Consider the following 15,435-nt stretch of genomic DNA (forward strand, 5'->3'; position numbering starts at 1 on the left):
GGGTGTGAGACCTCAAAGGCTGAGATGAAATCTACCTACTGTATCACATTATGTCCCTAGGTCTGTTTCCTCATTTGCAAAAATATAGAAAAATAATCCTCACTTTCTCTGCCTCATGTGAGTGAGGATTAAAAGAGACAGCAAATGGGAGGGTACTTTGAAAAGGTTTACTCATATTTGTTAGTCCATTCTTAAAAAATGCATGTTATTCATATGAAGAATTTTCTCAATGCTCCCATGTTCTAATAATAAGGAAAGAAACATTTATGTGCCAGGTAAGACATTTTCAAATATATTATCCTCTCATCTGAAATAGTGGCCTGAGAAGCTCTGTAAATATGCTCTGCAGTGACACAAATGATTGTTAAAAATAATAAAACATTTATTGTCTCTGGAAATTATTCTAAGAGCATACAGAAAATGAGAAAACATTTATCCCCAAACATTTTCTAAATCTGAAAACAGTCAGAGTCTGTGACACTTGAGCCATTACCTATGTAGAGAGGTGTCCAAGAAGGTGCTGCTCTTTCTCCCCCAGCCCTGTCACAGCCTGCAATATCTCCATGAGAAGAGTGGGTCACCAGTATTTCTCACCCACATCAGATCTTAGTGTAATAGGGGTAGAAATTGAGGTGAAATTGGCCAAAAAATTGGGGGTTCCTTCCTCCACCCAGCTTGCACTTGTGGGCAGAGACCCCACCCCAGGCCCAACACTGAGGCTCTGGTCACCCACACCCCAGCTTGCTCACAGAGATTCCAAGCTGGCAAACAGAAGCCAAGAAGACAAAACTGTCATCTTATCCTCTGCTTGCATGTAAAGCAGTGGTGTCACCTGAAGAGAAATGGCCAATATGATTTTTACACAGTTCTGGAGTAAAAGCTCAGAGACATTTTCTACAGAGAGAGGCAGATCAGAAAACAAGGATCTCTGCAGCTCTTTTCAAAGGAAACCAGTTTGGTTTTTATGTGCTTATGTTCATAGTATTCATCTGCCATTGGGATCTTGTCTTCCTTTTGTGGACTTCTTCCTGCTTGTTTATAAAACCATACTTCAAAATCTCTTAAGTCTTCCTGAAGTCTCTCCTTGTCAGCTCTAGTTTCTCAGAGATGGTCAAGAAGTACAGGCATGGTGCTGTCATTAAAATGGACATGAAGAGGGCTGGCTGTTTGACTTCTTTCTTTTCATCTGGTAGCAGGGCCCTAACAGGATTAGTCTCATGGGAATAGGTATGGTGTTTGCCAACAAGAAGGTGAGATGCTGGATCAGTCAGAGAGGACTGCTGGCTTCCCTGAGGACAGTCTTCATCAGAGTCTTTTTCAATTTTTGGGATAAGGGAAGGTGTTCACAAGAATTTCTTGTTAATTCTGTATCAGTCATAAGGAGGATTTATGAGGTACTTTTCTTGCTTAGTTACCATAGCATCCTCCTGGGGAGGGAGATGCTCTCTCTTCTACTTCAGTGTGTGAACATGGCATGGGTGGTCCCCTCTCCAGAGGGGGTCAGTTCAGGGACTGCAGCTTCTGACTTCCCATTCTCTCTGGGACTGTTGGGTTGTCCACGGAGCAGGTTTCTAGATGGACAAAGGGAGCACTCCCTTGTTCTTTCAGCTTCAGCTTTAGTTCTTTGTGCTGTTTACAACCTTTAGCCAAATCATTCATCCATTTCAGGATTTCAGGACTGGGAATATTGTTCCAAATTTTCTACAAATTTCTGAATTTTCCTCTTGAGACTCAGGATGTACTTGGTGAATAAGGTAAGGGACTCTGGCTCTATTATTAACTTCTCATTATAGTGTCATACATTTGTTGTAGTTCATGAAAGAGATTTCTAATATTTGTACAGTTAATCATGGAAATTATCAACCATGAGTTTCACTGTTTTGTACATTCCCACATTTTAACCTCCAACTTTCCTTCTGGTGACACACATGACCCTTAGCTTCCCATTTCCATCAAATTCACACACCATTCAGCACTGTTTGTTATTCTCACAATAATGTGCTACCTTTATCTCTGTCCATTTCCAAACACTTAAGTTCAACATAATTAAACATTCTGCTCATAATAAGTGATTGCTCCCCATTCTTTAGCCTCATTCTATACCCTGGTAACCTATATTTCATGTCTATGAGTTTACATATTATAATTAGTTCATATTAGTGAGACAATATAATATTGTTCCTTCTGTGTTTGACTTATTTCTCTCAATATAGTGCCCTCAAGGATTGCTCATCAACCCATTTTTAAGACAGTTTTGTTCACCCACCATGCTTTCTGTCCTAAACAATTGGTGGTTCTCTTTATAGTCACCTATTTATGTATTCATCACCATCACCACTGTCTATATAAGGACATCTCCATTTCTTCCACAAAGAAGGAGAAAGAATCAAAGAAGTTAGAGACAAAAGAAAAAAAAAAAGAAAAAAAAAGACAATTAAAAAGCAACAAAAGGAAAGATAGGATTAAACTAAAGTAGAATAAAAGAGACAACATCACCAATGCCAAGAGTCCCATGCCCCTCTCTTATGCCCCCCACTTATAGGCATTTAGCTTTGGTATGTTGACTTTGTTACATTGAGGAAGCATAATATAATGTTTCTGTTAACTATAGTCCCTAGTTTGCATTGATTGTATTTTTCCTCAACACCACCCAATTTTTAACACCATGCAAGGTTGACATTCATTTCTTTTCCCTCATGTAAAAACATGTTTGTACCCTTTATCACAACTGTTGACCATGCTAGGTTTCTCTGAGTTATACAGTCCAAGTCTTCATCTTTTCTCTTTCCTTCTGGTGCCCCACATGCTCCTAACCTTCCACTTTCAAACATACTCACAGTCATCTTTGTTCAGTGTACTTACATTGCTGTCTACAATGACCCAAAATTTTATTCCAAACCTCCCACTCTTGTCTTTTCCTATCTGTCTGTAGTGGTCCCTTTAGTATTTCCTGTAGGGCAGGTATCTTGTTCACAGGCTCGCTCATTGTCTGTCAGACAATATTTTAAATTCTCCCTCATATTTGAAGAACAGTTTGGCCAAATATAGGATTCTTGGTTGGCAATTTTTCTCTTTTAGTATCTTAAATACATCACACCACTTCCCTCTTACCTCCATGGTTTTTACTGAGAAATCCACATATAGTCTTATCAAGCTTCTCTTGTATGTGATGGGTCACTTTTCTCTTGCTACTTTCAGGATTCTCTCTCTGTCTATGACATTTGATAATCTGATTATTAGGTGTCTTGGCATAGGTCTATTCAGATCTATTCTCTTTGGGGTATGCTTTGCTTCATGGATCTGTAATTTTATGTTTTTCATAAAAGATGTGAAATTTTCATGATTATTTCCTCCATTGTTGCTTCTTGCCCTTTTTCCTTCTCTTCTCCTTCTGAGACAGCCATGACATGTACATTCATGCACTTCATGCTTTCATTCTATTCCCTGAGACTTTGCTCATGTTTTTCCATTCTTTTCCTTTTCTGTTATTTTGTGTATAGCATTTCAGATGGCTTGTGCTCTGTTCCTGAGTGTTTTCTTCTGCTTCTTGTCATCTGCTGTTATATGTTTCCATTGTGTTTTTCATCTCTTTTGCTCTGCCTTTCATTTCCACAGATTCTGCCAGTTGTTTTTTCAAACTTTTGATTTCTACCTTATGTTTGCCCAGAGCTTTCTTTATAGCTTTCATCTCTTTTGCCATATCTCCCCCAAACTCATTGATTTGGTTTTTTATTTGATTTAGCATATTTAATTGAAAATCTTCAATTGATTTTTCATTAAAGTGAAACAGTATCTCAATCCCAAGAAAATAACCTAATACAGCAACATTTCTGTGAACTTGTTCCAACCATACCCATAAGAAATGAACAGACCATAGTCATTCCCGGGCATTCCCAGGATGTAAATTTACCCACAATAGCTTATCTGTTCTTATTAGGTTATCATTCCATCTTCCTTAATTGCTATCACTAGTTCCCCTACATTCTACATTATAAACCACTTGTTTTAAATTTTCAGTGTTCACATTAGTGGGAGCATATAATATTTCTCTTTTTCTGCCTGGTTTACTTCACTCAGCGTTATGTCTTCAAGGTATATCCATGTTGTCATAGGTTTCTCAACGTTGTTCCTTCTTACAGCTGCATGGTATTCCAGTGTGTGTATATACCACATTTTGTTTATCCACTCATCTTTTGAAGGACATTTGGGTTGTTTCCATCAATTGGCAATTGTGAATAATGATGCTATGAACATTGGCATGCAGATATGTGTTCATGTCACTGTTTTCAGATCTTCCTGGTATATACAGAGAAGTGCAATTGCTGGATCGAAGGGTAAACTCTAAATCTAGTTTTCTAAGGAAGTGCCAGACTGACTTCCAGAGTGGCTGAACCACTATACAGTCCAACCAACAATGAATATAAGTTCCAATTTCTCCACATCCTCTCCAGCATTTGTCATTTCCTGTTTGTTTAATGGCAGCCATTCAAATTGGTGTGAGATGGTATCTCTTTGTGGTCTTAATTCGCATCTCTCTAATAGCTAGTGAAGCTGACCATATTTTCACGTGTTTCTTGGCCATTTGTTTTTCCTCTACAGAGAACTGTCTTTTTATATCTTTTGCCCATTTTATAATTGGGCTGTCTGTACTATTGTCATTGAGTTGTAGGATTCTTTATATATGCAAGATATCAGTATTTGGTCATATACATAGTTTCCAAAAATTTTTCCATTCAGTTGGCTGCCTCTTCACCATTTTGAAAAATTCCTTTGAGGTAAAGAAACTTCTAAGCTTGAGGAATTCCCATTTATCTGTTTCTTCTTTTGTTGCTTGTGCTTTGGGTGTAATGTCTAGGAAGTGGCCACCTAATACAAGACCTTGAAGATGTTTCCCTACATTATCTTCTAGGAGTTTTATGGTACTGTCTTTTATATTGAGATTTTTGATTCACTTTCAGTTAATTTTTGGGTAGGGTTTGAGTTGGGGGTCCCCTTTCATTCTTTTGGATATGGATATCTAACTCTCCAACCCCATATGTTTAAAAGATTGTTATGTCCCAGTTCAGGGGCTTTGGGGGCCTTATCAAAAATCAGGCAACCATAGATCTGGGGGTCTATCTTCAAATTCTCATTTTGATTCCATTGATCACTATGTCTATCTTTTTGCCAGTACCATGCTGTTTTGAAAACTGTTGTTTTATAATAAGTTTCAAAGGCAGAGAGTGTAAGTCCTCCCACTTCATTTTCCTTTTTTAGAGTGTCTTTAGCAATTCAAGGCATCTTCCCTTTCAAAAAAATTTGATAACTAGCTTTTCCAAGTCTGCAAAGTAGGTTGTTGGAATTTTGATTGGGATTGCACTGAATCTGTAGATGAGTTTGGGTAATGGACATCTTAGTGACATTTAGCCTTCCTACCCATGAACATGGAATATTTTTCCGTTTTTTAAGGTCCCTGTCTATTTCTTTTAATAGATTTATGTAGTTATGTTTGAATACATCTTCTACATCTTTGGTTAAGTTTATTCCTAGGTACTTGATTATTTAGTTGCTATTGAAAATGGTATCTTTTTCTTGAGTGTCTCTTCCATTTGTTCATTTCTAGCATATAGAAACATTATTGACTAATGTGCATTAATCTTGTATCTCACTTCTTTGCTAAATTTGTTTTAGCTCTAGTAGCTGTATCATCAATTTCTCAAGATTTTCCAGATATAAGACCATATCATCTGCAAACAATGACAGTTTTACTTCTTCCTTTCCAATTTGGATGCCTTTTATTTCTTTGTCTTGCTGGATTGCCCTGGCTAGCACTTCCAGCACAATGTTGAATAACAGTGGTGATAGCGGGCATCCTTGTCTTGTTCCTGAACTTAGAGGGAGGCTTTCAGTCTCTCACCATTGAGTACTATGCTGGCTGTGGACTTTTCATATATGCTCTTTATCATATTGAGGAAGTTTCCTTCAATTCCTACCTTTTGAAGTGTTTTTATCAAAAGGGATGTTGGATTTTGTTGAATGCTTTTTCATCATCTATTGAGATGATCATTTGATTTTTCTCTTTTGATTTGTCAATGTGTTGTAATACATTGATTCATTTTATTATGTTGAACCATCCTTGTATGCCTGGAATGAACCCCACTTGGTCATGGTTTATGATTTTTCTAATGTGTCTTTGGATTCAATTTGCAAGTATTTTGTTGAAAATTTTTGCATCTATATTCATTAGGGAGATCGGCTTGTAGCTTTCCTTTTTTGTAGGGTCTTTGCCTGGTTTTGGTATTAGATTGATATTAGCTTCATAAAATGAGTTATGTAGTTGTCCATTTTCTTCAATATTTTGAAAGAGTTTAAGTAAGATTGTTGTCTGTTCTTTTTGGAAAGTTTAGTAGAATTCTGCTGTGCATTTATAAATAAATGCCCTGGGCATTTATTTGTTGGCAGCTTTTGATGACTGGATTTCTTTGCTTGTGATTGTTTGGTAGAGGTCTTCTATTTCTTCTCTGGTCAGTCATGGTTGTTCATATGTTTCCAGGAATTTGTCCATTTCCTCTACATTATCCAGTTTGTTGGCATACAAATGTTCATTGTATCCTCTTACAATTTTTTTTAATTTCTTCAGGATCTGCAGTAATGTCAACTTTCTCATTCATTATTTTGTTTATATGGGTCTTCTATCTTTTTTGAATTTGTAAGTCTAGCTAGGGGTTTGTCAATGTTGTTGATCTTCTCAAAGAACTAACTTTTGGTGTTATTTATTCTCTCTGTTTTTTGTTCTCTATGTCATTATTTCTGCTTTAATCCTTGTTATTTCTTTTTTCCTACTTGGTTTGGGATTGGTTTGCTGTTCATATTCTAGCTTCTTCAGTTGATCCATTAGTCCTTTGATTTTAGCTCTTCTTCCCTTTTAATGTATGCATTATTCTATAAATTCCCCCCTCAGTACCACTTTTGCTGCATCCCATAGGTTTTGGTATGTTGTGTTCTCATTTTCATTCATCTCTATATATTTAGCAATTTCTCTTGCTATTTCTTCTTTACCCCAGTGATTGTTTAGGAGAGTTTTGTATAGCCTCCAGTTATTTGCAAATTTTCTAACTCTCTAATGGTTATTGATTTCTAATTGTATTCCATTGTTGTCAGAGAATGTGCTTTGAATAATTTCAATTTTTTTTAAATTTATTGAGCCTTGTTTTATGTCCCAGCATATGATCTATTCTGGAGAAAGTTCTGTGAGTACTAGAGAAGACTGTGTATCCTGCTGATTTGGGATGTAATGTTCTATATATGTGTGTTAAATCCAATTTATTTATCAGATTGTTCAGGTTTTCAGTTTCCTTATTGGTCTTCTGTCTGGTTGATTTATCTATAGGAGAGAGTGATATGTTGAAGTCTCCCACTATTATTGTGGAACTATCAATTGCTTCCTTTAGTTTTGCCAGTGTTTCTCTCATGTATTTTGTGGCACCTTGATTGGGTGCATAAACATTTATGACTGTTATTTCTTCTTGCTGAATAGCCCCTTTTATTAGTATGTAGTGACCTTCTTTGTCTCTGATAACATCCTTGCATTTAAAGTCTATTTTATTTGAGATTAATATTGCTACTCCTGCTTTCTTTTGGCTGTAGCTTGCATGCAATATTTTTTCCATCCTTTCATTTTCAATTTCTTTGTGTCCCTGTGTCTAAAATGGGTCTCTTTTATGCAACATATTGATGGCTCATTTTTAATTCATTCTGCCAATCCATATCTTTTGAATGGGGAGTTTAATCCATTTATATTCAATGTTATTACTGTGAAGGCATTTCTTGAATCATCCATCTCAATCTTTAGTTTATGTTTGTCAGATATATTTTTGCCTCTCTCTCTTAATGTCCTTTAAGGTACCCATACTGAATCTCTTTAGTACTGAACCTTTCTCCATACCTCTCTCTCCTTTCTTTCTCTGTTGGTAGGGCTCCCTTTAGTATCTCAAGTGAGGCAGGTCTCTTTTTAGCAAATTCTCTCAGCATTTATTGATCTTTGAAAAATTCAAGCTCTCCCCAAATTTGAAGGAGAACTGCTGAAAAATGAATTCTTGGTTGGCAATTTTTCTCTCTCAGAATTTTAAGTACATCATGCCACTGCCTTCTAGCCTCCATGGTGGCTGCTGAGTAGTCACTATTTAGTCTTATGCTGTTTTCTTTGTATGTGGTGAATTGCTTTTCTCTTGCTGCTTTCAGAATTTGCTCCTTCTCTTCCATATTTGAGTCTGATCAGAATATGTCTTGGAGTGGGTTTCTTTGGATTTATTCTATTTGGACTTTGCTGGGCATTTATGCTTTGTGTATTTATGGTGTTTAGAGCATTTGGGACATTTTCCTCAACAATATCTTTGAATACTCTTCCTAGACCTTTACACTTCTCTTCCCCTTCTGGAATACCAATGAATCATATTTGGATGTTTTATATTATCCATCATATCCCTGAAGTCCATTTCAATTTTTTTTGATTTTTTCCCAATTCTTTCTTTTGTTCTTTCATTTTCCATTTTGTGATCATCCTGGTCACTGATTCACTCTTCAGCTTCCTCTAGTCTTGTACTATGAGTATCTGGATTCTTTTTAATTGGTCAACAGTTTCTTTTATTGCCATAAGATCATCTATTTTTTTTATTTACTCTTGCAATTTCTTCTTTATGCTCTTATGGGGTCTTCTTCTTGTCCTTTATATCCTGTGCCATGCTCTTCTTCATGTCCTTTATATCCTGTGCCATGCTCTCAATGTTCATCTTTAGTTCTTTGATTAATTGCTCCAAGTACTCTGTCTTCTCTCATCTTTTGATTTGGGTGTTTGGGCTTGGGTTACCAATATCATCTGGTTTTTACATATGCTTTAAAATTTTCCATTGTATTTGGTCTCTTGGCATTTGCTTAATTTGATAGGGTTCTTTTATGATATGTAGACTGATTGAAACCCTTATCTCTCATTTGTCAGATCTACAGCTTTGTGGAGTACACTTTAACCAGCATTTGACATCCATAAGCCACCTTTTCTGCTCAAGCCAGTTCTCCCCCACTTTGTCTTTGTGATGAGTATGGGTGTGAGTCTTTTGGGTTCCAACTGGTGCACCAAGCTTGCATGTGTAGTTGGTGTTGCCCCCCTGCATATGGGGCATATGTATGAGCAGTTAGGAAGTGGGGGGGGTGGCTTTAATAATCAAATCTCTCAAGTGTTCCTGATGATTTAAATCTGTTGCAATAGTCTAATCCACTTTGTCTCTGTTGCTGACCCACAGGTCCTTCTTACTGGTGTATCGTCCCTGGGACTTGTGTGTGGGTCTCTATTCCAAACAGTGCCCTCCTATGTCCTCTGCTGAAGGATGACTCTGCTAAATCACAGGTGAGTGCCATCCCCCAAGGGAGGTTCTGGGCTGCAGGGCTGTGTAGTGGTGTCCCCAGTCTACTGAAAGGATGGCCGAATGGGGCATGTTAATTTCCCCCTTTTCACACAGCTCCACCTTCCCAGCTTCAGGAAAATTAGCTAAGGGTGCAGGAAAGGCTATATTCCACATCCAATATTGTGGTGTGTGCATGTGTTTTTGGAAACACTTCCTGTCACACTGGGTTGTTTAGGGCAGCTCTGGGCTGTGGCACTGGCCCCAGGCAGGAGTATTTCCAGCCCACTGGGAAGATGGCTGTAAGGGGATGGCCCCCTTTTCTTGGGAAGTTGTGATGTTTAGCAAATTTTCTCAACCACTGGACTCATTGCTTTGTGTCTCAGATCTCCCTTAATTCTGCTCTTGTCTGGGCCCAAATTGCAAGTCTTTGAGGTGTTCTGTAATGGGCTTCTTATAGTAATTTTTTAGAAAAAGGGAAAACGGTAAAAAAAAAAAAAAAAAGAAGGGCCCTCCTTGCAGATCTAATGGACTATTGAAATGCTGAGAGACAAGGAGATTAGGGCCATTAAGGAACAACCAAGAAAGCAGAGAAACTGGCACTCTGGATTTACATATGAGCCTGATTCTGTTTGAACCCTGCCCTTCTCCATTCTATGTACACCAGAACTCCAAAAAGTCTCTGTTTTTATTTTTGGGTTTCTTTCTTTTTTTTTTTTTTTTTTTTTTTGCTGTTTTTGCAGCCCTATCTCCTCTCCACTGGGCTGACTGCTCTCAGATTTTCTGGTGTCTGGTCTCAGTCTATCTATGTTTGGAGTTTGGATCAGCTGTCTGAGTTTTCAATAAGAGCCACAACTGCAGTTCTCTCTCCTTGTTCCCAGCACTGATTGTCCCTCCTCCCATGTGACTGTGCTTGGCCAGGAGGCGCATGAGTCCCCTGGCCAAGAGACCTTACAGATTTTGCTGATCTCAGCTGTTCCACCCATTGAGTGTTGTATGAAGTATGCACAAAGTCAAATTGCTCTCTTGTGTTTGGTCCATGCAGTTCTTGGCTTTTTACCTGCTGCCCTGGAGGAGTAACTAAAACCTACACCTCACCACTTCATCATCTTGCCTCACATCTCCCCACACTATTTTTAACACTTTCAATGTTGATATTAATTTGTTGTACCTCAGGAAAAACATATTTTACCTTTTATTACAATTGTTGAGCACCCTAGTTTTCCCTGTGTTATGTAGCCCCAGTCTTTATCATTCATCATTTTTATGGTGTCCCATGTGGTCCCACCTTCCTCTTTCAACCATATTTACAGTCATCTTTGTTCAGTGTACTTATGTTGCTGTGCTACTATCTCCCAAAATTGCTTTCCAAATCTTTCACTCCTGTCCTTTCTTTCTGTTTCCAGTGCTTCCTTTAGTGTTTCCTGCAGAGCAGGTAACTTTTTCACAAACTCTGTCATTGTCTGTTTGTCAGAGAATATTTTAAGCTTTCCCTCATATCTGAAAGATAGTTTTCCAGATATAGGATTCTTGGTTGGTGGTTTTTCTCTTTCAGTGTCTTAATTATATCACCCCACTTCCTTCTTGCCTCTATGGTTTCTATTGAGAAATCCACATAGTCTTATGAAGCTTCCTTTGTATTGATAGGTCACTTTTCTCTTGCTGCTTTCAGGATTCTCTTTTTATATTTGATGTTTGATAATCTGATTATTAAGTGTCTTGGCATAAGCCTATCCAGGTCTATTCTGTTTGGGGTATGCTGTACTTCTTGAATCTGTAATTTTATGTCTTTCATAAGAGATGGGAAATTTTCATTGATTATTTCCTCTATTATTGCTTCTGCCCCTTTTCCCTTCTCTTCTCCTTCTGGGACACCAATGACATGTAAATTCTTGCTTTTCATTTTGTCTTTAAGTTCCCAGAGATGTTGCTCATATTTTTCTATTCTTTTCTCTATGTGTTCTTTTGTATATATGCTTTCAGGTGCCTGGTTCTCCAGCTCCTGAGTGTTTTCTTCTGCCTCTTCTTATCTGCTGTTGCATGTTTCCAGTGTGTCTTTCATCTCTTTTGTTGTGCCTTTCATTTCCATAGATTCCACCAGTTGGTTTTTTGAACTTTCAATTTCTGCCTTATGTACATTCTGTGTTTTCATTATACAGTATAGATCTTTCACCATATCTTCCCTAAACTTTTTGAATTGACTTATTATTAGTTGTTTCAGTTCCTGAATCACAGTTGAAGTGCAAATTTGTTCCCCTTGACCAGGCCATGACCTCATTTTTCTTAGTGTAGGTTGTAGTTTTCTGTCATCTAGGAATGGTTTCGTTTCCTTGGTTACCCCAGTCAGGCCTCCCCAGACCAGAATGTGCTCAGGTCCCAGAAGGAAGAAATATCCAATATCCAGTTTCCCTGAGGGTGTGTCTTAGAAAATTGGTACACCCTGTATTGCCTCAATTCACTGTGCTTTTCTGCCCAGCAGTTGGCACCTATTAGCCTGTAATTCTTGACTGGTATAAGGAGGTGTGGCTGTTTTTCCCCAAATTTTGAATGAAAGGCAAGTAGTAGAGCTGGGCCCCAGCCCTTTCCTCTTAGAGAAGATAGATCCCTAAGGGGAGGTCATTAGCATTTCAATGGTCTCTCTCTGCCTGTGCTATACCCTTGTCTGGGTCACAGCACTGGGAACAAATGGCTGAGGCTTTCTCCACTGAGCCCAAAAGGTAAGAGAGAGTCAGCTTTAGAGCTAGTCTGAGGTGACCCTCTGGCTCTCTGAGGTCAGTCATCACCCAAAGCCTCTGTCTGCTTTTTGGGGATTTGTACCTCATAGTGAACAGTTCACACTTGCTAATTAAAACCCCAGTTGGAGCTCAGTTGAGATATATTCACTTGCTGGGAGAGAGCTTCTCTCTGGCACCACAAGGCTTTGCAACTCAGGCTATGGGGAGAGGGGTTTCTCAATTTGGATCCACAGTTTTTACTTACAGATTTTAGGCTGTGATCTCAGGCATTCCTCCCAATTCATGTTGGTTTATCATGAGTGGACAGTCAATGTTTGTCCCCCTGCAGTTATACTGGATTATTTACTAGTTGTTTCTGTTTTTTTTTTTTTTTTTTAGTTGTTCCAGGGGGACTACTTAGCTTCCACTCCTCTCTATGCCATCATAGATCCTAGCATGTGAATTTTAAAGGAGGAAATTTCTTGCAATTTCTGGCCTGATTCAGGCATTCATCACTTTTTGGTCAATTACCCATTTCCTTATTATTTTCTCCATTCTAAATATCATCTTGCTCCAATCTGCTCTTCCCACATATTTCTAGAACCATGATCATCTTAACAATAATAATTGATGTCAGGCACTTCCATGAGCATTTTGCACATATGATCTCCTTTATTCATTGCAATGATCCTAAGAATAAGTTCCACTCATTCTCCTCCTCATTTGATAAACAAGAAAACTGAGACTGTGAGTGGTTCTATAATATCCTAGGTGACACTGACTCAGTGCAAAGGCTGCTATTGAATACCAACCTGATTGAACTCAATTCATAATTTGAAGTTCCTGAAAAAAGGATTTCTAGTTCCAGATGGTTTCACTGGAAAATTTCACCAAACATTTAATGAAGAATTAGTACCAGTTTTACATAATCCCTTCCAGAATACAGAAGGGGAGGGAACACATTCCAATTCATTTAATTAGACTGATATTATCCTGATAACAAACCAAAGACAGGAAAGACAGAAAAACAAACAAAGAAAGACAAACAGAAGGAAGGAAGGAAGGAAGGAGGGAAGGAGGGAAGGAAGAACAGAAAAGACAAAACTAAGAAATATCCCTTATGAACTTAGACAAAAAATCCTCAACAAATATTAACAAATCAAACCCAGCAATGTATAAAAGGTATGCTACAGCTCAATTAAGTGGGATTTATTCCAGGTATGCAAAGCTCATTCAATATTTAAAAATTAATCAATGTAATACACCATATCAATAAGGTAAAGAAGACAAATCATATGATTATATCAAATATTGCAGGGAAAAACAATTGAAAATATCCAACACCAATTCATGATAAAATCTCTCATCAAGTTATGAATAGAGAGAACCTCAACTTGGTAAAGTCCATCTACAAAAAAATAATCCTACAACTATTGAATGGAAAAACTCAGGTAATAAAATATTACTCAGGTTGTAAAAGGATGAAGTCCAGATGCATGCCACCAACATGTATAAAAACTGAGGACAAATGATGAGTAAAATGTGCCTGGCAAAAAAAGGACAAAGTATTGTGTGATCTCACTGATATGAACCTAGTATAACAGAAGCAAAATCACAGAGTTAGAACACAGTATTTGTTTCTACCAAGGATAGTTTGGTGTAGAGAATGTGGAACTTGTGCTTAATAGGTACAGAACTTATATTAGGTTGATTATGTAGGTCTGGAAATGGATGGTAGAAATGGTAGCATATTTATGTGAGTTGAATTAACAGCACTGAATTATGTATGTGAATGTGGTGGAAACAGGGGAAATTTTTGGGTGGTGTACATTACTAGAATGAAAGTTAGAGGATGAAATGTGGAAAAGTGTAATAGAGTAAATGCTGTTGTGGACAATGGACTGAGGTTAATAATACAAAATATAAAAATGTTCTTTCAGGAATGATTAAGAATGTACAACACTAGTACAAGTTGCTAATAGTAAGGTGGTAAATGGAAAAAAAAAATACAGCTAATGTAAAGTATGGACTAAATTTGATAGCACTATGTTAATATTTATTCTTCAATTGTAACAATAGTACAAAACTAATGCAAAATATCAATAATCATTGATTATGGGAATATTGTATATTTTACCTGACTTTTCTGTAAATTTACATCTCTAATTAAAAATATATATTAAAAACATGCTAACTGTAAGAAATCAGATGTGATGTACTACATATTGAATGATTCTATTTATGTAGACTATAAAGAGAACTAAATATATATAGACACAAATGGATTAGTAGTTATGTAGGGATGTGGAATTATAGGATAGGGATGTGACATAAAAGGGGTTTGGAGTTGTTCTGTTTGATGGTAGTGAAGAATGCACAATTCTGTGGCTATATTAAAAAACAGTAATTTCAGAATTGGATGGATTGTATGGGAAATGAATATATCTAAATAAAATTGGTTTAAAAATAGAGTGAAATGAACAATATTCTACCTAAAAAGAAAAAATACAGCAGTGAACCTAGAGCACAATAGAGAAAGTAACATGGAAAACAGTCCAGATTAAAATGAAAGCATAACAGTAAATACATTAAATATAAATATTTTATTTAATCATAATTGTGAAATGGAATTTAAGAACTATATACATTTTATTATAAACTCATCTAAGCCATACAGCAAGGTTGGCACTAAAAGGTATAAGCCAAAATACCAAATGATCTTGAAAATCAGTAAATCTTGTGTGCCTAAGTTGATATAAAAGAAAAACAATATTAATGAAAGGGTATCAGAAATCTGATGATTTTCCTGATGATAAAATTCTTAAAGCTCCCAGAAAAACTTAGAAGTTAACATTTGTATTCACTCAAGTTATGACTTTGAAAATGGACAGAATTAAATCTGGAAGAGAAAACCTAAATTTGAATAGGAGCCGTTGGTGAAACTCTCTCAGCAGCTAATACAATAAGCAGATAAAAGACCAAGAAGAATACAGAGTAACTGATTATCATAAATCATAAGGGTTAGTTAAAACATGTATAATGTATAATGCATAATATGACTGAACACATATACATAAAATACTGCAAGCATCAAAAACATACATTTTTCATGCTCTTAATAAACTATAGTCATAAGGAAGAAGAAGGAGGATGTTCAGGAGGCAACATAGTCATCTTTTCAGAGAAGTTGTCACTGACCAGAATAGAAAGGAGAACATACAGGAAAAGGGGTCAGATAAGGAGGATTTCTAAAGGATGGATGTGAGCTAAAAAGAGAGAAGTCCAGGAAGAAAACAAAGATTTGGCTTAAACACCTATCAGGATGGAATCACGGTACAAGAAATAGT

At 37.0% G+C, this 15,435-nt stretch overlaps 1 pseudogene; it reads right to left on the bottom strand.

Moving 5' to 3' along the window:
- Positions 1 to 894: 894 nt before the first annotated feature.
- Positions 895 to 15,435, bottom strand: part of LOC119519045 — a 50,342-nt pseudogene continuing 35,801 nt past the window's right edge.

The sequence above is a fragment of the Choloepus didactylus genome, chromosome 22 (assembly GCF_015220235.1).
Source record: "Choloepus didactylus isolate mChoDid1 chromosome 22, mChoDid1.pri, whole genome shotgun sequence".
Taxonomy (NCBI): Eukaryota; Metazoa; Chordata; class Mammalia; order Pilosa; family Megalonychidae; genus Choloepus; species Choloepus didactylus.